This window comes from Delphinapterus leucas, chromosome X, assembly GCF_059928025.1.
Source record: "Delphinapterus leucas isolate spDelLeu-1000000601 "Yukka" chromosome X, BTC_Dleu_Yukka2, whole genome shotgun sequence".
NCBI classification, from domain to species: domain Eukaryota; kingdom Metazoa; phylum Chordata; class Mammalia; order Artiodactyla; family Monodontidae; genus Delphinapterus; species Delphinapterus leucas.
In genome coordinates, this window is record NC_143150.1 from 127,754,523 (window position 1) to 127,778,970 (window position 24,448).

Genomic DNA, 24,448 nt, shown 5'->3' on the forward strand with positions numbered 1-24,448 from the left:
AGCTTACCCCTCTATTGTGCCAGGAGCTGAGAAAATTAAAATTCACAAAGGACAGCTTATTCTGTGCACCATTTCATGTTTAAATATGAATTGGGAAATAGTGAAAACATACAGTCTCTAGTTTTATTCGGTTAACTTTTCTGGAAACACAGGGTGATCAAAAAACTACATAATGGAATTAAAAACTATTAACTATTGGGTGGACAGAAGCTGTACTGACAGAGAGAAAAAGGAAGTATTTCCATGAGCTAATCTTATCCTGTATTTAGTTTGAGTATACTAATGTAATTAACCAGGGGTGTACAATTTTGCTAACTTCAAATTTCCGGTTGTAAAGCCTCACATACAATTATCTGAACCACAACTGATTTTTATTTTTGTGGGAAAATGAAGATAGCTGATTTTAATAACCCAAGCTTCCCAAGAAGAGTAACTGCCTTCCTTGACAGAAATTATGTGAATGGTAATTCACAACACCACAAACTCATCTGTTTTTAGATCTTCCCTCAAAGGTTAGCATACTTGGAGATTTCATGACCCGTTGACGCAAACATTTGGTGCTACTATTCCCCTACATTCCTGCTCTGTACAACTGTGCCTCTAATTCCCAGAGGGTATACATAGATCTCTGCACTTCATGAGTACCTGAGGTAGGCATTTAGGAAATAAAATCAAATTTTGTGCCCACTTCTGCGAACAGTCTCAGGATGGGGCTATTCTCTGATACATCTCTGAATATTATTTAGGGTAATTTGGCTGGCAAATAATCAAATGAATAATTATTAGAAAATTATCAACAACAAAGACAGAAAAAGATTCCTGTCCAGACCTGAAGTGACTGACCAGTGTCTAGCTGACCTGCTGGCAATAAGAAATCAGGACCCGGACAAGGCTCAAGGAAATCGGCTAAAAGCAAAATACTTTGTGTAATTTCTCCCTCCTCTTAGATGGGCAGGCACAGGGCAGATAAAGGACATTCTCAAAGGCTTTCATTAAAACTAAATTTGTTACGGGAGCTTAAATGTCCTGATCTCTGGAGAGCAGACACAAAGGTGCATAATGTAGATGTCAAAAATTCTACTTCCTGGGAATTCCCTGGCTGTCCAGTGGTTGGAACTCCGTGCGTTCACTGCCGAGGGCCTGGAGGGCCTGGGTTCGATCCCTGGTGGGGGAACTAAGATCCCGCAGGCCACGTGGTGCAGACAAAAAAAAAAAAAAATCTACTTCCTGCTTCTCCTCTCTTCACAGTAGGTGCCTTCTGAATATTACTGTAAAGAGAAGCAATCTTTTTTTTTTTTTAAGTAGGAGATAAGTATATCAGTTTACCAAAGGACAAATGAATGTCCACGTGGATCCTGACGACTGTGAAATGACGTGTGGCCCTGGTGCCCCGACGGTATGGAGAACAAGACCAGCATCAGCTTCCCTTTACATACAGAGCTACGCTGCAAACTCAGTATCCACAAAGGGAAAAACAGGCACAAACACCAAAAATCACACACAAAACCGAAGCTAACGTACCAATCATTTCAAATTAAACAAACAAAAAGGCTGGTGCGGAAACCTGGAACTACTTGCGGTCGACACTTAGTGTCATGAAAACCAAAGCTTCAGCCGTTCTCAGCAAACGACCTCAGCCAAAGACCTGAAGTTTGGAGGTGAGTCCTATGTCTCACCTCCACAGGCCACAATGTGGTCTGGGCTGTGAATGTAACTTTTGTATTTATTTACTCTCTGTAACACCAGTAATATAGCATCAACCAAAATGACAGTTTTCTCTTTTAAAAAGCCTCTAATGTGAAATGCAAAAAATAAAAGATTTAATAACAGCCACGATGGATGAAATATGTTTCTGGAAGAAAACAACAACAAATAAACAGCCAGACTGAAGGCACCGAGAGACTTTTATCACAACCCAGTTCCAGCGCTATCTCACATCTTTTAAAGTTTGAATCACGTATTTGACAAAAAGCCTGGTTCCTGGGAGCCCTGAGGGCATCCGTCAATGAGAGCAGCCGATTTATAAACAGAACTACGTGATTATGAAAACACTGCTGCGACAAGAAATGCTTAAAAAGCACAGCATTGTTCCAAAGTTTCCTCGTGCACCTGCAACTGAGATACTGTCATCTGGTTCTGAAACACAAATATTTTTTCAGCTTTAAAAACACGCACAATCCTGTAGATCTAAAACGTGCGCAGTACCCTGTCAGCGTATGTTCTTTCTTCCCCAAATCACATCATTAACAGCTGTGCCTCTGGAGGTATGTCCAATCTTTAAGCTGTCAGATCTCAGTCACAACACATGTGTGTGTGTATACACACACACACACACACACACACATCGTGGCAGGTGAAGCCAGACGGAAAAAGGGGAATACATCTGTGTCCCACTTTATTCAGGGACTTCAATATCAGCCCCTCATCGCCTCTGGGGACCCCATCAGTGATCTCTAGATGCTTTTTCATTGCACATCCCTCTCAGTGAAAACCTTTTAAGCATTAACTCCAACTCACGGAACGTATTAACTAGAGAGAACACTCAACGATCATTATATGCATTTCTCATAGACCACAAATAGACATTTTGTAACTATTACATAAAAATAAACAGAGAACTTAAGTTTCTTCCTGCACTCCAGTAAATCTCATTGTCACTGCCAGAGATATGATATCCAGTCCACCTGGGAGCCGACTCTGTGAATTAAAACCTGAGACAAGGCGTTTCTGTCACCCTCTGCCCCAACTAAACATGGAGACTATTGGTTTCAAGGAAATGTCCTAGGAGGCCCATGAAATTTACCAGAGTCCCATGAAATCTATCAGGCGAGTCTAATTTCCACAGGCCTCTCCCCTCCCCTTGTTCCCATCTGGTCTACAACAATTTCTGTGATGCACTGGACACATGAGATCATTACTTCTTATTTTCATCAACTTCTGAGCTCCGTGCCCCTCCAACGCTGTTTCTCCTGGCAAGGCTTTTTGAAGAATTACGCTACAGATCTCTAGAAATTGTTGAAACTGGCACAGAATCATCGTGCATCTTAGAAATACAAACCTAATGTGATATTTTTTCATAATCAAATTAGGAGCTAAACCAAAGCGTGTCTCCCAAGACTGACCTGTGACTGTCAGAGACTGGCAACCGTTGTTTTTACGTTGATAACTGTGAATACTTGAGTCTTTACCAACACAGAGTTGGCATTCAAGTTTCAAGGGATTAAAATGCCTGATAAGATTCTGCTGGAAAAAGAACCTAAGGCAAGGACCCAAGTTTATTCTGTCTCCTAAATAAATCAAATGGTAGAGACATCAATTCTCTACTCAGTTGCTTTTCTAAATACAACCTAAAACTCGGCAACCACCTGGAACTTTATAGGTGCTGAGAATTATGTTTGTGTACCGGTGCTACAGATGTCTGCATCATATGAACGGGGTAACATCCCTCCAGCTCCACTTTCTCATTTCTTATCTTCAAACGGATGTCAAGATAACAAGCGTACCTCGAAGGGTAGAGCTGACCCGGCTAAGGCTAAAAATCACCCCAACGCACTAGAAACAAAAAGCACTGCTCAGTTACACAGAATTTTCTCCAGTTCCCAATCGTGACTTACGTGGTCTTACCATATTAAAGTATCTGTTATTACCGATTTAAGAAATAAAATGGCATCACATACAGTAAGCTTCTTTTGCCCGAATTTCCATCTATCGGAAAGTTTAAACAAGCACAAGTGTTTGCAAACTGGATACCGGATGTTCACACAGACTCTAAAGCCCAATGACAACGGACAAGTCTGTAACAGTTATGAGCCAAGCTCTCCAAGAAGCGGACAGTGTCCCTCTAGCCTTGCTTCAACATGGATGAGGTTGGGTGTCCAGGTTGCAGTAGACATGAGGAAAGTCTTCAGTATCTTGGAGAGAGAGAAGGTGATCCCGCCGGCGGGGGGGTGGGGAGAGTCCTCACCTCCTCCTGCCTCTGTATTCTCCCTGGGGGTTGGCGGAAAGTATTCCAGAAAGGAAAGTGCTCAGGGCTGGCTATTTGGGGTCATTTTCTGGGTTCCAGGCTCCAGAGAAGCAAAGAAAACTCTCATGTTTTCTTTTCAGGATTCCAGCTCCATCCACCACGACAGGAAAAAATGATAGGAATTCAAGGCAGAGACACTCTCTTCTAAACACTATGAATTTTGCCGTGAGCATTGTTTGTGCTTATTTTACGGGGTCTCCTGAGACTGGGGAACGACAACACTCATAAGAGTTATTCAGAGGCACCCCACAGCCCAAAGTGTCTTCTGAACTGCTCGGGGTTTTTTTTACAGTAACTTAGCGATGTTAAGCTGAATATTGTTTACTTCAATCATGGGTAAAACGACAGTTAAAGCATGTAACACAGTTTACCCAAACTGCTAGTTAATATAAAACCACCATAATCCTTAACCTACAAAAGTGTTTAAAAAAAAAGAGCCCACGCAACATTTAACGTGTGCCTTTTCCACATTACAATCCGCACACGTGGGGTAGGAGAGGCCTCAAGATCAGCTCATCAAGCCTTTCACTTACAAGTGAGGACACACACAGATTCAACAACTTCACACAAGCAAGCGGGCAACCCAAGGCAGGACACAACTGACCCAAACGCCAGGCGAAGGATCCTCTAGAAAACACAATATTCCTTATTCGATCACAAATAGTGAAATTACGACCCAAGGTAAAATTCCGGTTCACCACCACATAGAAACACAGATGTAGGAATTCATTTCTACAACAAACTAATGCAAACACAACTGGATATTTTTAGCACACTTTACGGTCACGTTATCAACCCACTGGGAAAACCACGCCTCTTAATGTGTGTCCTGTTTTTGAAACTAAAGACATGAGTCTAACCTACTGAGACATTTTACATAGTACTGCTCCAGAAACAGTCTCTGAAGGTGCATCCAAAAATGTCCCATCTCAACTGATTCGGCAGCAAGGATCAACTGGCATAGGAAATGCTCAAATCCTACAGGCAGCTCCAACAAGACACCTGGTATTTTTTCACTATGATTTCTTACAAGTATTAAGAAACTCTAAGTTTTGGCTTTTCCTTGATTTTGATAAAATCCACAGTGCAAAATCATTCTGAGGAAAACACACGGGCCCAAGTGTGCTACAGTATAAAATTCATGAGTCAAGGAAGGTGCTGGAAGAGTGGAGAGATTCACTATTAGGCATTTCATCCTGAGTTAAAATGCGATTACCAAGACCAGGGCAGCAGAGCTGATGGGCAGGTGCCCCAGGTTAGGGGCTGAGGGAGTGGGTAGTATGGAGGGAAAGCACCGCGGACACCTCTGGGGTAACGGAATTTAGTTGTTTGGTATCCTGATGGTGGTGGTGGTTACAGAAATTTAAGCATGCTGAAATTCATAATTTATCATATAGTAAATTTAGGAAATATATAGAGGATATACACGTGTCTGTATATAGCATGTGTGTGTGTTTGTGTGCGTATGCCAGCCCTGAAATTTAACTTAAGGGTGGGGGTGGGGAGGGGAGATAAGAAAAGTAAGCAAGCCATTGTTGGAGACCACCGTAACTAAAAAAGATATATTATTATTTTTGTCATCATTGGATATTTCCACACCAATTCCCAACTTCAGAGTAGAGGAAAACCTAAGGACACTGGGCTCCAAGCATGGTAAGAATCCTCCTTCTGTTAATACAAGCCTGAGAAACAAATTTTATTTTCTTTCTCTCTCAAGAAGAAACCTAAGGCTAGAGAAGGTACTGATGTGCCCAGAGGCAGTGAGTGCATGGTGAACTGGCTGCAAACCACGTTTCCCTGCGACCACGTCCCCGACCCCATGACCACAGGAGCCCACAGGGCCCCCAACCAGGCTGGGCTTGGCGCTCCTCTGGGGGGGGGTCACAGGACACGGGGCCACGGGCTGGCTCCGGAGGACCAGACTCCAGGTGCCAGCCGTGCCCAGCCCTGGAAGAGGGCCCCACTGCAGGTCCGCACCCAGCTGCCCCCCCCCCCGGCCCTTCCCAAATCAACTATTCACAGGAGAGGACAGGGCCTGAAACAGCAGCCAGGGTCCTGCAAGCAGCAAACATCTCCCACCCTGACCTGTCCCCGCCCACCTCCCACCCTGACTTGTCCCCACCCTCCCAAACGGAGGTTACCCCGAGGCCAGGTTAACCGACATTTCGCTGGGCACAGAGAGGGTCCGAAAACAGGAGCCAGGAACCGGTGAATTCCCCTGATAAATACCCAAGTCCCAAGAAGCCGATCAAAAGTGAGACCTGGTCAATCTGCAATGACATCAGCAAAACCAACAGGAAGGAGCCATGCAGGCGCGCTGGCATCGGGGGCTCTAAAATACTCCAGTTGAGACAGAGCTCAGGGGACTCGCAGCGCCCCCCCTCCCATCCCCAACACCTCCTGGCCTTGCGCCGCTCCCGTTTCTTTCTTCTCAAAGGCCATCCGCTTCCCGCCGCCTCCTTTCCCTTCTCATTTACCTCCTAATGTATCCCAAAATGGCCTACGGGAGCCGTGAGAACCACAGCGCCGGATACCTATCTTGACGTCCACCTGCCCGTGGACCTTGCTCGAAACAGGACTGCACAGCTGACAGCAGAACTCAGGGCTGGTGTCTCCACCCTAGCATCATGGGCATCCAGCGCCGGGTCGTTCTCTGGAGTGGGTCTGTCCCGTGCCCTGTGGGATGTTACGCAGCATCCACGGACCCCCCCGCCCCGGGATGCCAGGAACATCACCGTCCCCCTCCCCCAACGTGTGACAACCACACATCTCCAGACATTGCCAAAAGCTGCTTGACGGTAGGGGACCAAACTGCCCTGAGAACCATGGGCTGACTACAAGCTTCCAGAGTTCAACGCTGAACAGACGGCCTCCATGAACAACCATCTCCTCTACCTTCGTCTCTAATACCCCCTTTCTCCCGAGCCTGCGAGTCGCGCTCCAGCTCGACCTCTTCCCTCCAAGGACCAAGAACAAACCAAAGCCATGGAAACAGAACCCAACTTCCTCTATCAGAAGAAAATACTCTGTCCTCTGTTTTCAAGTTTAAATTTGCTCCGATTTAACTTTTCAATGGCTTCCAGTTCACATCTGCGATCTTCAATCGGGCAGCGGATTTTCCCAATAAATATCTGATGGCGGCGATAACTGCACGGGAGGGCTTTGCAGGAGGCGGCCGCCTCCATGGCCAAGTTCCCGGGGAGCACACTCCTTAATGACGGCGTTTTCCCCCTGAGGTCTGAAACTCATTTTCTCAGGGCAGGCTCTCTTCTCCGTCTATAAACATGTTGCCTGTCTGTCCCTTCCCACACCCAGCATTCATTTTGGTTGCTGGGTCTCGTTCTGCTAATGTGGCCAGGGCCATCTGGTTGGTCGAGTCCCATGGAAAGGATGGACAGGACGCAAGGGCCAAGGAGGGCCAGACCCGAGGGAGAAACTCACATCCAGTCTCCACTCAAGAGGCCAGTTACTTCCTTCACACTAAAAATAGTTATGGAAAAAAAAAAAAGTTTATCTTTCCAGCTTAAAAAAAAAAAATGTTTACAAAATGACTTTAGTCTTGCTTCCCGATTGAAACTATTTTTTAAATGTCTTGGGTGGTGAAAGATTAACAACTTATTGGAAGTCACGTACTCTTCTTTTTTACGGGAGAAAAAGGAGGCAAATGCAAGGTATCGGGTACACCACACCTGGGACGGTCTCGCCTCACAGGGCAGAGCGATCGTGCTTGTCCTCTGGCCCGGGTCAGGCCTGGCAATAACCACGTGTGCAGAGCCCAAGACGCAGACACCTGGCGGAAAGCTCAAAGAGGGGGCAGCCTCAGGGTTGGGGTGTGGGGTCCTCCCTCCCAATAGGTAACTGAGGAAGGGTCTGAATTCCTGACACTTGGGACCTACGTGAGATGGCTCTTGGGGGCCTGGCTTCCCTCTGCAGGAACCCATTGCCCGCCTCTGGAAGAGAATCATGGATATCCCAGGTGTCTCAAAGGCTTGACAGGTCACAGCAGTCCTGAGACAAGGCAAGAGTGAGGACAAATGGCAGAGGGGAATCTGGGAAGTCACCTCTCACAGATGCAAAACTGGGTTTTCCCCCCCAACCACAAATAAAATTTCTAATAGGCTGCTATAAAAAAATACAAAAGACTATGCAAAGAACACACCAGCCAAGTAATAAAAATAACATCCTGACTCAGGGACCCGTATACAGGAAACGGGCAGCACTCAGCCACTTTTTAAAAATACTTTGACTATTGTTAAGCCTCACTCTGTTGGAAGGATTCCTGATCAGCCTTTTAATAACAGAAGATTTTGCCCTCAAGAAATTAAACCTTAAAACTTAAGACATAAACTTGGGGGGAGGAGTAGGTAGCCATGGTGAGCAAGGCTTTAAACGTATCAGATAAGGCCTCTAAATCACCTAAGGCCTCTAAATCACCTACGTGGGGCTTCACTGACGGTGACACCTTGGGCTCCCCACCATCCCGAGAGATGTGCGCCACGACACACACAAAGGCGGGCAACATGGGGACTGGCTATGCCATTTTTCAGATGGGGAAACTGAGGCAGAGAGCCACTAAATGCCATGTCCAAGGTTAAATACTCAGTGAGAGACTCTAGCTTGGAGTTCTGGTTTTCTAATTCAAAAGTGATCCAAACCACCTCAATCTAAAAAAACCACAGCTGTCAAATCTCACTGAAATCACTTTCCTAGGTCACCTGCTAGCTGAAATGGGCCTGCCTTTCTTTTTAAAGTCTACCAGTAAATTATTTCAAACTCTTACAGCCTCTCCCCTCCTCCCATAAAAAGTAGACGAACTCTCTTTACTGCCTTCTTTATTAATCCTTACTTGCAGTAACTATAGAGAATCTCCCTCCAATAGAACGTTCTGCAAGTTCTGCACTGTCCCAATATGGCGGCCACTAGCTACACACATCTATTGAGTATGTGAATTATGGGTAGAGCACTGAAAGAACAGAATTGTTTATTTTAGTAACAACAGAATTGTTACTGAATTTTAGTTAATTTGAATCTAAATATGCACATGTTGGCTAGTGGCTGCCACACTGGATAATTAAGCTATAGACGAAAACAATCTTTCCACCGTGGTGGACATTTCATGATTTCTGTTGACATTCATCTAGGTGTATAAACAGATTTCAATGTAGGTTCTTCTGTGTGTGGGGGAGGGAGAGAGAGAGAGAGAAATTGTGTGTGTGTGTAATTTAACGAGCTTGTCTCCAAGTGGGAAGATTCACACAATGTATACACAGGAAGGCAAGATAACACCAAGCTTAAGAGATGGGCTTTCAGAATCAAACAATCCTCCCTCCACCATATATTGGCAAGTCAGTGGACTGAAGCAGGGTGGAAATAACTGCCGCACACAGGGCATTAAGTGCGTGTAAAATCCTCACTGCATGGCATTAGAGTAACATTAGGAAAATGATTCTACCTGCACAATACCAACAGCTAAAACTTACAGGCAGCTCTGTAGTTTTCAAAAAACTTACACTTACATTCCCTCTTTCTGTCCTTGCACTACCCAATGAGTACCACGATTTCAGTTCCCGTTTTTATTTTTACACATATAGAAAACGACACTCAGAAAAGTTACAGGACTTGAAGGTCAACGGTAGAGCACAACAACAGGGTGGACCCTTTCACTAGTTCAGGCCAAACGGGGACAAAGGCTGCTTTTCTAGCAAAGCGTGGTGTCCTGATGCAGGTGGACTCAGGGGCTCTAATCCCCTTTCTGCTGGCTAGCGCTGAAACCCTCCTAACAGCCCACCCAGGTAGACTCATGACGCCATCACACAGATGAGAAAACTGAGACTCCCATGGTTAAAGGTGAGACTCGAGACCAACTAGGACACCACACATTTCATTTAAACACCCAAACTTTCGGGAGGGGTGAGCTTGGGAAGACTTAAGGGTCAAGGTGTGAAATTTAAATGGGGGGTGTTGACAATTCCTGGAGTGACTTAAGCCCCGGACAGAAACACAAGAAGAGCCAGCCTCAGAAGATCCAGTGACACACACCCTGCTGTGCACAACACCAAATCAACACCTTAAGTCTCCATTTTCATCCCACAGGTGTGCGTTCCCTTCAGGTCTGGAATATCCTTAAGGGGCGATCTTCATAAGTGGGTCAAGTGATGCACTTCAACTTTTCATCCCTGGACTCATTATCCAGCTGGGGGGTTTTCCACGAAAATCTGCCGGACGTTTGAGATATTAACATCCCTTAACATAAAAGCGTCATCTTCACGTCTCAACTGTTCCATACTCAACATTCGCCCTCCACCCCCATCGCGTCTTTCCTAGGAATGACTAGTTGTAAACTTTTCATAAAATCGTCCTGGGCCATTTCCTACCCCGAGGCCACCGTTCAGGACTGAAGAGGGGCGCTCCCCTCCCCCTCCCAGGCTGGAGTCCCGCCCCTCCCCTTTCAGGTTAACCCAGGGACCCAGGCGGCGCTCCTGAAGAGAAAAACATCCAGCAGTCAGGTCAAACCACGTGTGACAAAGCAAAGCAGAAACCGTGGCACAAGGGATAGAGCATGGAGCTTGTTTCTTTGGGGGTTCTGCTCTACAACATCAGCGACAGAAAAGAAAAAAAAAAACCCACCTCCGACTCTAACTTTGTAGAATTTCCAAAGCGAGGGGCTCGGAAAATGCGAGGCCGTGCTAAGAACGAGCCCCGGCGCGGGCCTCACAGCGCACGGACAGCGCACGTGAAGGGCAGGCCCTAACCCAGCGCCCGCGGGCCTCTGACAACCCCCAACTGTCACACACCCGGCGACCTCCGGCGACCCCCGAAGGCGCGCCCCACCCCGTTCCGAAAACCGGCCCCCGTAAACAAGGTCCCCCTGGGGAGCAGCGCCCGGGACGCGAATCTGGAGGCACCCCTCCCCCAGCCCGGGAGCAACAGGTCTGCAGCCTCCCCAGGCCGCGCTCCGCTGACCCGGCCAGACCAGGGACGCCCCCCGTCCGCCGAAGTCGCCCCCAGCCCGCCCTCCTCGCTCGGGCGGGGGAGCTCCCGACTTCGTTGACAGTTTCTGCGCCTCGGAAACTGAGCCGCCCAGGGCCCGCGCCGCCGCGCTTCCAGCCGGCCCGGGACTGGCCGGCCCGCGCCCGGGGATGAATGGGGCTCCCCTCCCCCCACGGGGATCCCGCGGCGGCGCAGGTCCGTCCAGTCAGCCCCGGGTTGGGCAGACAAAGGGGCACCGGGGGACAAATCGAGCAATTCCTCAAACTTGCCGGCCGCCACCCCTCCCCGAAACAAAGGAGCCCCCCCAGCCTCCGCCCGCCCCCAACGCGCCGGCACTCTGGGGAGCAGCCAAAACGGGGTATTGTGCAGCCTGCAGGAAGCGCGCCGCACCCCAGCCCAAGCCCGGGAGACACTGGGGGACCTGCCCCTCCAGAGCCCCGGAGGCGGGCGGAGCGTGCGGGAGCCCCGGGCCGCCGGCCTGACCCCGGAGGGAGGGAACCGCTGGCCCCCACGCGGGACAAGTTCGCGCCACCCCGCCCCACCCCACCCCGCGCCCGGCCGGCCACCCGGCCGGCCGAGCCCCACACACTCACCTCGCCGCGAGCAGCGCAACTTGCGGCGGCGCCGCCGCCCCGAACCTCCCTCCAGCCGGCCGTCTCCGAGCCCGGGCCGTGCCGCGGCCGAGGAGGGCCCGGCGCCCGGAGCAGCCGCGCGCCGCCCCCGGGCCGCCCCCGCCCCGCCGCAGCCGAGTCCCCGAGAGGCGCGGGCGCTGGAAAGTTTCGGATGCCGAATGGCGGCCGAGGGCGCTGCGGCGGCGGCGGCGGCAGCAGCGGCGGGGCGGGGGCGCTGGCGGCACCTCGCTCCCGAGCGCAGAGAGTGCGGGGGGGGGGGCTGGGGCGGGAGCGGTGGCGGCGGCAGAGGGCGGGACGGCGGGAGGGACCGGCAAGGGCAGTGACCTCCGGGGGGAGCGGCCGCCAGCGCGCCGACCCCGGCCGGGAGGACTGCCAGGGAGGCCGCCTCCGCCGCCGGGCCGGCCCCTCCCCCCACGGCCCCCAGCCCGCACCCTCCCCCACCGCCCGGGGACTGGAGCCCGGGTACCCCCCCGAGTCCCCCCACCCACGCCCGGGGGGAGGGGCGCGTCCCAAGCTGGTCCCTCCCCCACGGAGGGTGAGGACGCCAGGCCTGCCCTCCCCCATAGCCACGAGGGGGAGAGTCCGCCCCCAACACAGCCCCTCCCCCAGGGCTCCAGGGAAGACTCGCGTCCCGGCCCGCCCCGCCCCCAAGGCGGGGTAACCTGCGACCCTCCCCCGTCCCTCACCCCTGACTCTGCTCTCCCCGCCGTGCCCGGAGTGGCTGAAGGGAATCCGGGTCTCTCTAGTGTATCCGAACCCCGTCCCTCCCTCGTGGCCTCCATGCGGGCGGAAGGAGACGCAGGCCTGTGCCCACCCCGTCCCAGGCCCGGACCCAGCCAGCACGGGACAGGAGCCTGGTCACCAGCACCGCGGTTGCCAGGGGAGGGGGGAACCGGGCCACCGCTGTTACCCTCCCCCACCTCCAAGAAGCAGCCGCCCAGCTGCCCTAGCAGAACCCCTGCAACCTGCCTGAGGACGCCGCTCCCTCAAAATCGGCGGCCAGGAGGGCACCCCAATGGTCTCCTCCCCTCCCCGGAAAAGTGGGGGCCCAGGGGGAGCCTCGACCTTTGCAAAATGCCTCCAGCGAAGAGCCGGCAGTGCGTGGGGAGAAAGAAAGTCGGGCCCAACGGGGTGGAGGCTCCCGGCGGGGGCAGGGGGAAGAAGCCGGGCCCTCGGGCCTTCTCACCCCCGCCCCCGCCCGGAGGCGTCGGGCGTCGGGCCCCGGCCAAGTGCTAAGGTTGCCGCAGCTCGCTCGGCCCAGCCCTGGTGAACCCGAGGCCCCAGCGCTCCTGCCTCCCCTCCTGCTTGGTGACAACTGCCCCCCACTCGAGGCCTGAGTTCACTTAAACAGACATCTGCACCCACCCGCCGGCACCTTGGGTGTCTACTTTGCCGAACATTTTAGAATAAGTTTGCCCCTCCCTTTGGTGTATAAGGAGCTTCACCCCAAGAGCCCAGTACACACTCAGCGTTTTACACTGGAACCTCACTTGCTCCTTGCTGGGATACGGGGCCATTTGCTGTACTGGTTCTGCGGAGAGGGGGCCCGAGGTGAGTGTTTAAGGGGCTGGTCCTCCATCAAAAAGGCAGACTAAAAATTATGCTGCCAAATATTGCTGTGAAACGTCAGTGATGTAAAACGACGGTTGCTGCACATTAATTATTAGAGCACATCAATAAAAGATACACTTACACAGTCTCCATAATTGTGAATCAGCAGAATAGATTTTGCCTTATTTTGTATCAGTTGCCATTCAAGGCCCCCCAAAAGGACGTGATGGGACCTTCCCTTGAGCCTGCCCGTCGTTGCTCCCGGGCTCCTTGGGCTTGTGAGGACTGACGCTGAGGTATTAACAAGCAATCGAAAAACCGGGGGGGGGGCAACAGAAAACCCGAGCGAGCTCCTGATGCAACCCTGCCCCGGTTACACGTGCTTCCCTTCCCCCACCGCCTGCTGGTGGGAGCGCTGCGTTTTTTCCGCCTGTAGGGTCACATTGTGGTTGATTGATTCTCCTTTCGCCGTGCTCAGTCATTCAGATTTGGAAAGTAAATAACAAGTTGACATCATTACAGCTCTCGGCTTTACTGGGACGCGGCCCCCGGCTACCGCACACTCTCGAGTAGCCGCGCAGCCAAACTGGCCCACTGGCTTGCCAGCCGTGCTTCTCGTTAGCCGCTTGGAAATTGCGAACTGAACACGATGAAAAGGTTCCTTGGTATGTTTTGATTACTTGGCAGACGCCAATCATTTAAAGTATGAGAAAGTGGTGGAAATCCTCGCTTCCAAACTAGGACCCGGTGTGACCACTTTTTTTTTTACAGCTGGTCTTCCGTAGCTAACAATGCAAGGGAGCTTGGAATCCATCTTGCCTGTTTGATCGTGTCCCAATAATCCCAACGGTCTTCTTGCAAGTATGGAGTCGAGCACTTTTATCACAGACTCCTAGGAACCCCCAGGGACTCTGTAAGACCTCAGGCAGGAAAGGTGACCCCCTACATTTATCCTAATAACACCGAGAAATTCCACCTTCTGAATGCTAGATGGGTGGTAGGAACGTGTTAAATTAGACTATCTTATTTAATATGTTTTGCAGATTTTTCGAATGGTGTAAGGAAAAAGGGGGAAAAGCACATTAAAGTAGGGCAGGAAAGGAGCTAGTGCGTTCTGACAAAAGTATAAAGGTTAATTTGGAGGCCATGAGCAGCAAGGATCTACACAGGTATCCACTGCACAACATCTATGTTCCAAACAAGTATTTTTGCTTACTGATGCAGAGAGCTGGAATACAAGAATCCGCTCGCAACAAATGCAATCAGTATTCCCCCTGAACAGTAGCCAAATGTTTAATAAAAAGGCAGCAGGAACCCACACAAATGTAGTCAACTAATTTTTGACAAAACAGCAAAGGTATTTCAATGGAGAAAGAATATCCTTTTTAACAAATGGTGCTGGAACAACAGACATCCATAGACAAAACAAACAAAAAACTTAATCTAGCCCAGACCTCAAGGCTTTTCACGGAAACTAACTTAAAATTGACCATGGGCCTAAATGTAAAAAGCAAAAACATAAAACTCCTAGAAGATAAGGTAGGAGAAAATCTAGACGACCTTGGTTTTAGCAGTGAGTTTTTACATACAACACCAAAAACATGATCCATGGAAAAAAAAACTGATGAATTGGACTTATTGAAATTAAAAACTTCTGCTCTGCGAAAGACACTGTTAATGGAAAGACAAACCACAGACTGGGAGGTAATATTTGCAAAATCCATATCTGATAAAGGATTATATCCAAAATATGCAAAGAACTCTCAAAACTCAACAATACAGAATAAAAATGGGCAAAAGATCTGGAAAAAGAAACAACTCACCAAAGAGATATACAGATGGCAAACAAGCATATGAAAAGATGCAGAGTATCACATATCACAATGAAATTGCACATTAAGACAAACTACGGGGAACTCCCTGGCAATTCAGGGGTTAGGACTTGGTGCTTTCATTGCCGGGGCTGTGTTCTGTCCCTGGTCTTGGGAGTAAGATCCCACAAGCCACGCAGCTCGGCAAAAAATCAAACGCCAACCGGATGCCGAGCAACAGGAACTCTTACGCATTGCTGGTGGGAATGCAAAACGTAAGACCACTTTGGAAGACAGTTTGGCAGTCTCTTACAAAGCAAAACATACGATCCAGCAACCATGCTCCTAGGTATTTACCCAACTAAGTTGAAAACTTATGTCTACACAAAAACCCACACAGGAATGTTCAGCAGTTTTACTCACCAAACACCGAAAGCAACCAAGATGGTCCTCAGCAGGTGAATGGATAAACAAACTGTGGCACATCCATACAATAGAATATCATTCTGCAATAAAAAGAAATGAGCTATCAGGGCATGTAAAGACAAGGAGGAACTTTAAATGCCTACCACTAAGTGAAAGAAGCCAATCTGAAAAGTCTACATACTGTATGAGTCCAACTCTACGACATTCTAGAAAAGGCAAAACTGAGAAGATCAGTGGTTGCCAGGGGTTCTGGGAATGGGAAAGAAGGGACGAATACGGGGAGCACAAGGGATTTTCAGGGCAGTCAATGGATTCTGCGTGACACTGTAGTGGCAGATACATGACATTTTGCATTTGTCCAAACAGGTAGACCTGTACAGAACCAGAAGTGAGCTCTAATGTCAGCTGTGGATTTTATCAGTATTGATTCATTCACTGTAACAAATGTACTACTCTTACACAAAAGGTGTTAACACTGGAAGTGGTGTGTGGGAGGAGGAAAATTGGGAACTCTCTGTACTATATGCTAAACCGTTCTGTACATCTAAAACGGCTCTTTTAAAAAAGTCTATTATTTTTTTTAAAAAAAAGACAGTAGGAAGAGGTGTTAAACTTCTCTTGAGAATTACTGCCCAGTTTTCATTGAATCCAATATGTAGTTTCATCGAGGCCCATCTGATGTTCTACGGCTCCTAACACATAGGCCGATATTTGTTTCCATGACTGGCTTACTCACAAAGGCCTGAGAGTCCAGGATTCATTCGTGTGCTCCACGGCACAGTGACCTCTCGGGGATGTTTGCAGAGCACGTCTCAGCCTTGAGGAAGCATCCGCCACAAGCAGAAACGAAGAAGGGGGGGTGTGCTCACCAACTTCACTTACAAACCTCTGGCCGAGGTTTGCTTCAGGGCTTGCTTCTAATTTTCCTCAGGGAGACTGGAACCGAAACTACAAAGGGAGCTGGTTGTTATCAGGTGGTAGCCCGTGGTGAACGTACTTGGAGAAGTAAACAGGAGTGAGGACAGAGCTTTCCATCACCTGCCTTGGATGTGAAATGAGGTGGGTGGTAGCCCCCTCTGCTACCCTTGACCTGGCTAGGCATCCAGTCTTTTTTTCAAGATAGGATGTATTGTGTCTCCCGCCTCAAATTCATATGTTGAAGTCCTAACCCCCAGCACCTTAGAATGCGACTGTTTTTGGAAAGACAGCCTTTAAAGTAGTAAATAAATCAAATGCAGTCATTAGGGTGACCCTTCCTTATCCAATCTGACTGGTGTCCTTATAAGCAGAGGAGACTGGGACACAGACATGCACAGAGGGAAGACCATGTGAAGACACAGCAAGGAGGGAGGACAGGGGAGAAACCCACCCTGCCGACACCTTGACTTGAACTTGCAGCCTCCAAGACTGTGAGAAAATAAATTTCTGTTTGTTTGTTTGTTATTCTTTTGGGCTACGCCGAGTGCAGGATCTCAGCTCCCCGACCAGGGATTGAACCCATGCCACCTGCATTGGGAGTGCACAGTCTTAACCGCTGGACCGCCAGGGAGGTCCTAATAAATTTTTGTTATTTAAACCACCCAGTCTTCGGTGCTTTATTATGGCAGCACAAGCAGACAAATGCATGTGAGTTGTTGCTGTATTTTTTCTATTTGGAATGTCACATTCAGTTCACATCCTTTGAATACTGAAAACACCTCGCATTGGGCATGGGGGTATCCGCGCACAGTGTCGAATTTGATCCTCCCCGTAATACTGGAGGGCAGGGATTTTTATCTCCAATGCTCAGAGTACAAAACTTGGCCCAAGAGGTTAAAGGATTGAGAGGAGGGGGTTTGTAACCACTTCTATGCCCCAGACCTTCTTTAGCAAGTTACTGACTATATTGATTACCACTGCATAAATACATAAAATAATATACATAAGATTACAAGGAAACTCGATTCTGTAAAAATACAGTTAAATTAAAAAGAGAAATTCCAATGTCATAATACATGTGCTTCTTTCTCAGTACTTCCAATCATAAGCTCTAGAGGTGGTACTAATAACTTCCGTCGTTTCAAAGTAGTGGTGGGTACAAATAAACACTGCTTGAACTCTAACCTGATCTGAAAATACATCAGACCTTCTATTGGCGGCAAATTGGTAATAAATCAAAGATACAGTTAATGCTACTGTCATCTCCTCTGTAGTCATAGTTGTCAGAAATGCTCAGTTTGGGTTAACTGCAGAGGTTTTCCCCATCCAAGTTCATGGACGCCCTGCAGTCTCTCCCTGGGACCTACCTGCCAAGGGAGGAGGTGCAGGCTGCATCCCATGATTCTCTATGGCCCTCCTGCCTACCTAGACTCATCCACGCCACCACCATGGACCCCCTCCCATGGCTCATGGGCCGGGACCCTAGAGTGAGGTGACTTTAAGGGGATGCCAAAAACTTACTCATCAAGATAAGTAATATTATAATGCCATATTTTAAAACTCTAAATTCATGCCAAAAAATGCCTCCCTGATGAGCAAAATATCAAAAGGTGTTGCAAAGACAGGTTCTGGGAAGGAGTCATTAACAAGACAGGCAAAATTCCCTGCCCTGATGGAGATTCTGTGCTAGGACAGGAGTTGGCAGAGGACAGCTCTGATACCTGTTTATGCACAGCCTGCAAGCTAAGGATACGGGGTTTCTTTGGGGTTTTTTTTTGCGGTACGCGGGCCTCTCACTGTTGTGGCCTCTCCCGTTGCGGAGCACAGGCTCCGGACGTGCAGGCTCAGCGGCCATGGCTCACGGGCCCAGCCGCTCCGCGGCATGTGGGATCCTCCCGGACCGGGGCACGAACCCGTGTCCCCTGCATCAGCAGGCGGACTCTCAACCACTGCGCCACCAGGGAAGCCCTAAGCATACGTTTTTTTAAAGACTGGGGAAAAAGATCAAAAGAATAATGATACTTTGTGAGATGGAAATGATGTAAAATTTGAATTTCAGTGTCCATATAAATAAAATTTTATTGCAACACAAACATGCCTACTCCTTTCCAGCTTACAGCACTGTAATAACAGAGTCAAGTGGCCCACGAAGCGGGAATACCGTTGACTATTTGGCCTAGAAACCCTTGTTTCTAGGAGACTGAAGGACTCAAGGTTGCTAACCTCTTCCTAGGAAAATTGTTTTCTTTATTATAGTGTGTTTTCAAAAACTTTTCAGAAAAAGTTCAATTAAGGAACACACTTTTTTACATATTTAAGAAAAAGGAGGAGGAAAATGATGGTGGAAAAGAAGCAGAGGGTGTTTTTAGGAACCAAGCCCATCCTGTTTGTGGGTGGGGTTGGATCTTAGAAGAGCAGAAATGCCTGGGGCCAGCCACCCACTCAGAGAGGGTAGGGGCCGTCCAAAGGACTCAGCAAAATTAAATGTATCTTGATAGGAGCAGATGCCGATGAGCAAAGGAAGAACCGAACTGACAGGAGCTATATGTCTTTCCTATGTAACAGTTTTCTTAGAGTTTTCTAAACGTTTTCAAAGACAATCTCACCCATTGTCATAGCAACCTATGATGTGACTGGGGAGATACAATGGCCATCATACTCAGTGTACAGGGGAGGCAAGTTGAATCTCACAGAGGTTAGTGGCTGTATCAGTTTCCTCTTGCTGCTGTAACAAATTACCACACACTTAGTGGCTTAAGAAAAACTTATTATCTGACCATTCTGCAGGCCAGAAGTCCCACATGGGTCTCACTGGGCTAATTAACATTGAGCTGTTGGCAGGACTGATTCTTTCCAGAGGCTCCAGGGGAGAATCTGTTTCCTTGCCTTTCGCAGTGTCTAGAGCCCAAGTTCCCCGGCATGTGACCTCCTTCTGGTCCTGTCCTCACAACACACCATCCCCAGCTGCTCTTCCCCTGCCCCGCCCCCTTCCAATTTCAAAGATCCTGGTGATTAGATTAGGCTAAACTGTCTAATCCAGTCTAAACTCTCCATTGCAAGATTCTAAATTTAGCCACATCTGCGAAGTCCCTTTTGCCACAGAAGGTGGCATTTTCACAGGTTTCAGGGGATTCAAGTGTAGACATCCTTAGAGGACCATATTCTGCTTGCCAGAGTGGCCCAACTCCTCTGACTCCAAAACCGATGGCCTTCCTAACACAAACCACGTTGCCTCTCGATCCGTGAATAATCTCGTAGCCCACCCACCCAGCAACTACCAATAACAGAAGCAGAAAAGGCTGCTGCACGTGATGGGTTAAGGTTCCCATTCCCCCCAAACAATACGCGGCTGTCACAGTTACAAAATAGCGGGAGATTATAATTTTCAAAAGGCCGTTCCCCCTCCCTCTCTCTTTTGGTAACCATATTTCACTATAAGACATTATGTGGTTTTTTCCCCTCCCTTTGTTTCCACTTCTGCACTTAGTGTTTAAAACTCGCTGTGGAGAACAAGCCTGGGAGAGAGGATGATTTTATGAGTAATTGCTGCACAAAAATCGTCTCCCACGTAGTCAAGCTCAACACCACTTTGACAAAGAAAACCAGCAGGTTCAAGAAACGCACAGGTGAAACTACATGGAGGCGGGACACCTGCATTTTTCTACGGCGCCTTTGTCAGAAGGCCTTTTTGAGGTTGTTTTTACGAAACGAACAGCCACCCAATAAGATCATACATATATATGTCATGCGCACAGACAACCCAGCCATCACCTCCTACTTAGCCACCTCAGAGAAGTGAAAATGTAGGTTCACACAAAAACCTCTACACGCGTGGGTTGGTTTATAGTTGCCAAATCTGGAAACAACCCAGATGTCCTTCGGCAGGGGAAGGGACAAGCTCACTGCAGTGTATGCCTGTGTTGGAGCACTAACGAACCCTAGAAAGGAACAGCTTTGGCCTGTGCCACAACATGGATGAATCTCAGCTGTAAACTGAGAGGGGAGAGAAGCCACACTCAAAGGGCGACATTCTCTAGGATTCCATTTATCCGGTGGTCTGGAAAGTGCAAAACCACCGGGACCAAAAACAGATCATTGGTCCCCAGCGTTGGGCACACGCAAGAGGTGGACGACAGAGGCCCACGGGGATGCTTTGCGGGGGGTGACCCAGCGGTTTTGTATCTTGCTTCGGGCGCCGTCACATGACTGTAAATGTTGGTCAGAACTCGTAGAACTGTATTCTAAAAGGGTGGACTTTATGTAAGTGACACCTCAGTAAACTTGACTTCAAAAAAAAAGAAAGAAAAGAAAACCCAGCAGATTCAAGGAATGCACCATAAAACTCAAAGGAAAAAAAAAAAAAAAACTCAAAGGAATTTGAACACAGGGCTTTTCTCCAGTACCTGTGTAAGAAACTCTTTTTTTTTTTTGCTGTTATTTTCACTAGATCGAGGACATTTACTAAGATCAGATATATGTCATCTGTGATTCTTAAAATGTCGGTAAGGGAGAGAGGGAGGGAAAGAACATCTTAATATATTTTTGAGATAGTAATGGGAATCGGTCACATTTCTAGAAATAACTGTTTTGGATCAAACCCTCCCCAGTCACAGAAGCCGACAGTGGTACGCTGCCGTCTAGTCGCTCAGGTGAGGGGCTGACCTGTGCAGTCAGTCCGTTTCCAAGGCACTGTCTGAGCCGCGGCTGAGAGCACAGAAGTGCTCTCCTAGCTTTCCGTATTTTTATGAGAAGAGGACAAAGACATGATGGCCACTAAATAAATGATTCTAAACGAATGATCACAACTACTAAATACATGATTTCTAGCTCAAATATGATTCTTGTTTTAAGATATATTAATGTCTGTTGAAACATTACAGGCAAAGAAACATAAATAAAAACTTGAGCGTGTCCAAAACCCCATAAGCCTGGTCTAATCATGAGAAAAACAGGAGACAAACCCAAATTGAAGGATATTCTATAAGATACGTGACCAGCATTCCTCAAGACTGTCAAGGTCATCAAAAACAAGGAAGGACGGAGACCCTGTCACATCCCAGAGGCATCTAAGGAGACAACTAAATTCTGTCCTGGGACAGAAAAGAACGTTAGTGGAAAGACTGAGGAAAATCCAAATATAGTCTGCACTCTAGTTCATAGTATTGGACCAAGGTTGACTTGTTAGTTGTGAAAAAAGCCTGACTATGGGGAAACTGGGTGAGCGGGTAGACAGAGCTCTCAGCCTTAACTCTGTGTCACTCTACAACTACTCTAAAATTGTTAAAGTTTGCTTCAACAAATCAGAATGCTCTATTTCAGTTGACTTGACAGATGACTATTTTTAAATATAAAACACTTCTGGGCTTCCCTGGTGGCGCAGTGGTTGAGAGTCCGCCGCCTGCCGATAAAGGGGACGCAGGTTCGTGCCCCGGTCCGGGAGGATCCCACATGCCGCGGAGCGGCGGGGCCCGTGAGCCATGGCTGCTGAGCCTGCGCATCCAGAGCCTGTGCTCCACAATGGGAGAGGCCACAACAGTGAGAGACCCGTGTACCACAAAAAAAAAAAAAAAATTATATATATATATATATATATATAACACTTCTAATTGCACACACAGACACAATCCCATTTTGCAGAAACGGAAAATGAAAGGACTTGAGGATAGTACTGGCCTCTGGGGAAGAGACAAGAAAAATATTTTATATAAAAATTTCAAGCCTTGCAGACAGAGGATATATACATGCGTGTAGTTCATGTATATTTAAATACAAGTGAAAATTAATACGAGGCAGGAGACTCTACTTCTCCCACTTTCCCTGCACCTACTTGGTTCCTGCCCTGCCTCCACCCCAGCCTGTGCTGTTCCCTAAATTTTCCCAGCTTGCTTCTGCCCCTGTACCCACTGTTTCTTTGGCCAACCGTTCCTCTTCCCAATACCCCAGGCCCCCTCAGTGCACTAAGGGCTCTGTCAGGATGTGGGCCCCCCCCCCAATCAATCTGTCTTTCATGAGCCAACATGTTGACGTTTATTTGTTTTCGTTGGCTTTTCTAGCAACTAGGATAAGAGCTCCGTGGAGGAGCGGAAGGTTAGGACAGAGGGATGAGAAGGGAAGGCAGGTGTCATGGACTTTTGTTGTCTCGAATTCACACATCACACTGTTGGCAGTTATTCAGACACTGTGTCTATTTGCTAGGGCTGCTGTAACAAAGTACCATATACCGGGTGGCTTAAAACAATACAAATTTACTTTTTCAGAGTCCTGGAGGCCAGAAGTCCAAAATCAAGGTATTGAGAGGAACATGTTCCCATGGAAGGCTCTAGGGGAGAACGCTTCCTTGTCTATTCCGGTTATTGGTGGAATCTGACAATCCTTAGTGTTCGTTACCTTGGAGCTGCATCATCCCGATCTCTGCCTCCCATCTTCACATGGCTGTGTGTGTATGTGTGTGTGTATGTGTGTGTGTGTGTGTGTGTGTGTGTGTGTCTAAACTTCCCTGGATTTAGGACCTACCCCCAAGAACCTGTATTTAGGACCTACCTTAATCCACTATGACCTCATCTTAACTTGATTCTCACTGCAAAGACCCTATGTCCAGATAAGGTCACTTTCACAGGTGCCAGGGGTTGGGATTTCAACATATCTCTTCTGGATGGGACACAATTTAACCCACTGCTAGCACTATCCTAGGTATTGCTGCGGAGGTATTTTGTAAATGTGATTCAGGCCCACCGTCAGTTGACTCTGAACGAGGGAGATTATGCCGGATCACCCGGGTGGGTCTCACGCGGTCAGGTGAAAGGCCTGCTGCGCTGGGCTGAGGTTTCTATGAGAAAGAAGAAGTTTCTTTTGGGGACGGCACTTTCCGTCAGTTCCCCAAAACATTCCAGCCCACCCTTCCTAACTGCAGTCCCTACAGATGTCAGCCTTGCCTACCCCTCCCACACAATGGCTTAGCCAATCTTGGCAGCAAATCTCCTAGCATGTGTCTTCTACCGGCTCTGTGTCTCTGGCTGAACCGCAACTGCTACATCCAGATTGAAGAACTGCGTTGAATTTATCAGACATATACACATAGAATCACAAAGCAGAATATCTTTTTTATTTGCTTCAGTAAATTGCGATGAAAATGTTTACGCTATGCCTTGAAAATAATCCAAAATATTGTGGATGAAAACACTAAGTCATTTATAAAGAGAACTAGAAATAATCCTCAAAGCTAAAAAGCGAAAGCACTGGGGAAATGACTTTTCAAATGCTGTAACATTTTTCTGAGCCACGAGGTTCAGATCTCATACAACCTTATATCTTAAAGATCAAATTACCATCTTGGTTCTGCCTCAGCAATATTTCAGGGTTTTCCTACAGCCGCCCCAGGATATGAATGATCACTGGGCCTAGTTGGCAACAGTGGCCGGGAACTAGAGATTTTCCAAAGAAGAAAGTTGATGAGACCCCGAGGGAGGGGCAAAAAGGAGGAGGGTGAGTTAGGGGTTTCAACCAGTCTGAAATCAAGGGAAGGCCGGACCAGGAAATCCCATGCTGTGTGATTCCATTTATATGGTGTATCAATCTGTGCGGGCTGCCATAATAAATCACCACAGACCGGGCTCCTCCAACTGCAGACATCTACTGTCCCCCGGTCCTGGAGGCTGCAGTCTGAGATCCAGCTGTGGGCAGGGCTTGTTCCTCCTGAGGTGAGGCCTCTCTCCTGGGCGTGTAGACGGCCGTCTCCTCCCTGTGTCCTCACGTGGTCTTCCCTCTGTGTGTGTCTGTGTCCTGATGGCCTCTTCTTATGGAGGACACCAGTCCTATGGGATCAGGGCCCACCCTAGTGACCTCATTGTACCCTCATCCCCTCTTCAGAGACCTTATCTCCAAATCTGGTTACATTCTGAGATACTAGGGATTAAGATTTCAACGCGTGAATTTTTGAGGGACGCAATCCCCCTTGCAACATATGGAATGTCCCAAATTAGGCAAATCCATAGAGACAGAAAGCAGATTAGCAGGTTAGTGGTGCCAGGGGCTGGGGGACTGGGGCGCATGGGGTGACTGCTAAGGGGCACAGAGGTTCTTTTTTCTTTTTCTTTTTA

At 48.3% G+C, this 24,448-nt stretch overlaps 1 protein-coding gene across 10 annotated transcripts in view; it reads right to left on the reverse strand.

Annotated features, from left to right (window-relative positions):
• TBL1X (transducin beta like 1 X-linked) overlaps positions 1 to 11,869 on the reverse strand; it is a 240,491-nt gene extending 228,622 nt beyond the window's left edge. For 5 of the 10 annotated variants that reach the window (XM_089904821.1, XM_089904824.1, XM_089904825.1 and 2 more), the window contains exon 1: positions 11,608 to 11,857. The gene's annotated coding sequence lies outside the window, so the exon portion shown is untranslated. Of the gene's footprint in view, positions 1 to 11,607 lie in introns of all 10 variants that reach the window. The other 5 variants (XM_089904829.1, XM_089904830.1, XM_089904831.1 and 2 more) reach the window with 3 other exon arrangements.
• Positions 11,870 to 24,448: the final 12,579 nt, after the last annotated feature.